The sequence below is a fragment of the Salvia splendens genome, chromosome 7, assembly GCF_004379255.2.
Source record: "Salvia splendens isolate huo1 chromosome 7, SspV2, whole genome shotgun sequence".
In the NCBI taxonomy this organism is placed as follows: domain Eukaryota; kingdom Viridiplantae; phylum Streptophyta; class Magnoliopsida; order Lamiales; family Lamiaceae; genus Salvia; species Salvia splendens.
The window spans coordinates 27,946,551-27,949,225 of NC_056038.1; positions in this window are offsets into that span (position 1 = coordinate 27,946,551).

Below are 2,675 nucleotides of genomic sequence, written 5' to 3' on the forward strand. Positions count from 1 at the left end.
CTCATCTTTCAGTAGATAGCATAAAGACACGTCTTGCTGTTAGATCCATTCAGTGCTATACCACACCAACGTCATCTTATTTCAATAAGGCTTAGAAATAATCGGACTGACATTGCAACTTTTCACGATAGGTAGCCAAAGCCTATCTAGGTTGTGAAATTCTTCTTTTTCTTTTGCAAAGCATTGCATAGAACCGACTGTAGTTACCTTAAAGTGGACGACGCCCACAACCAGTCTACTAAGCAAAAGACTTAGGCTTTGTTTACTTCTTATGCATTTAAATATTTATAAAACATCTTATAAACGCACAAGCAAACACAATGTAATAATATACTGATTCTATTCGTGCGAAATGCTCGAATAATACTAAATCGGGTCAAAAGTGGATTGTAGAGTTTTTTTGTACACAAGCAAGATTCTATTCGTGCGAACTCGCTCGAAACATGCTTTTCAGTATACTAAACCTAACAACTAACTACTTCAAAATGTAAACAAATAAAGTAATAAAGCAAGTAAAGGTATAACAAGGTCGAGAAAGTATGGTTTAGGATCCGATTACAAAGGGAAAATTTGAAACTCCCACAATGTTTGTGTTCACCTATGTTGCACCTCTAGGATTACTAGGGCAGTCACTAATTTAGATTAAACCCTATCACGGTGAAATCTCCTCCTAATATGTCAATGCTAACATATAAATTCCTAAGACTTAACCCTCTAACAATTTATTCCTTCTCTCAAATGTAAATTAGCTAGAAGTTGTTGATTAATTTATCACACCTAATCAAATATCTCTCTATATAGTGATTAATAAAGAAAACTCAATTGTTATCTAGACAATCAAAATAACTAACAAAGTAAGCACAAGAGATAAACAAACACAAAACATTGAATCAATACACAGATTCCATTGTAATCTTCACCAAAACCCTGAAATGAACTTAGCTACTCATAGTCAATCCAACCACATATGAAAAAACCATAGAAATTGAACTAGACATGGTAAACTTATAAAACGTACTCCTGAGATGGATGGTGGAAAGCCTTCTTCTTCAAGCTTGTTGATGAATAGACTTCTTGGCATGCCAATCCTCTCTAAAGTGTGGAAATTGGTTTTGGGGCATGTGTTTGAATGTTAGGCATCGGGCCCTAGGCTTTCTATCTATACCCGAAGTGAAAAAACCAGCAAAATAAGGCTTCAGCTCCAATTGCCCGATTGCAGTCTCAGATATGAGACATTTCCGACACAGGCGTTTTCGTTCTCTTGCGACACTAAATCAAATGCTCGATTGAAAGTTCCTTTCTTTAGCCATCTCCCGTCTCGAGCAAAGATCACTCCTCGCGATGTTTTAATGCCCGATCGGGTGATTGATAAACTCATGGTCTCTGATGTTTTAATGGGTATTTAACATGGGTTATTGAGTGATTTGTGGCTTTAATGTATAGGTTTTCATCCACTTATGCACTGTTTAGGTGATTTAACGAGTTTGTCAAAATTTTAGAGTTAAAACAGATGGAAACAGGCTTAAGGAGACAAAACAGAGAGAACGTCTGATAAGGCTCGTTTCATGCATTTGTTTTGGGGTAAAATTCTGTGTTTTTCAGGAAACTAATGTGTAATTTTGAGTAAGGTATGTAGAAAATCTGTCAGGTCCGAAAGATTATAAGGAATGACCAGGCAGACGCAGGATCAAGGAGAATTGGAGTGAATTACAACATTGCTGTTAAACTAACCTAGGAGAATCTAGAAGGACGCAGCAAGAGCGAAGAGGAGACAAAAGAGCATATTCTAAGGATCCTTTTGCAAGGGCACAACCGACATTTCAAAGATGGATTACTCTAGGGATTAGAGCCTCAAGCCTCCCTATATAAAGGGAGGGGAATGAAGAATGAGGCAGCTCTCTCTTTAGCTCAAGTCTCGAGCTCACTTTTACTCTCCATATCCATAGTCTAGTCTCTGCACACTTGGAAGGGGGTTGTTCTCTGGTTATTGGTGGTGTTTCTAGTTCGTTTTACCTGAGTTCCACCGTCGTACGAGGGCAAAGAAACAATCTTTAATTTCTGCCTATTTTTACTTTCGTGTTTTGAAACACTTGATGGCATTTGGGATACTTTAGTAGTTTACTTCTGTGGATGCTGTTGTTGAATCTGTAGTTTGTCTTTGGATTTTGTTTGGAAGTCGTTTTGAAACACTAAATCATGGATGCTTCGTTCCTAACTTTTCTGGTGAGGAATGAGTGACCGAGTGAATCCAACAATTAGAGAAAATAGAGACTATCTTGACGAACTGACAAACTGACTAGATAGACTAAGGGAGTGGGAGGAATCTGAGACTGTAGACGATTGGATTGACCTTAAGCTTGTGGAGACGATTGCTAAAACTTGAACCAGTTTATACATTTGTGCTTATCTGTGTTTTCTATGTTTTACTGTGTTTTGTTTTATCTATGCTATGTCTTTTGTTTAAGTCTGTTTACGTCTAGGTCTAGGAGTTTGTGTTTGTTTCTTTTCTTTTGAGTCAGTCAAGTGATAATCATGCACAAAATTTGCCTTATTTCTTTATTCTGTCTTTCATACTTGAGGGCAAGTATGGTTTAAGTGTGAGCAATTTGATAAGGCCAATTTCATGCATCGGTTATGGGGTTATATTCTATGATTTCTATGAACTAATACATGTT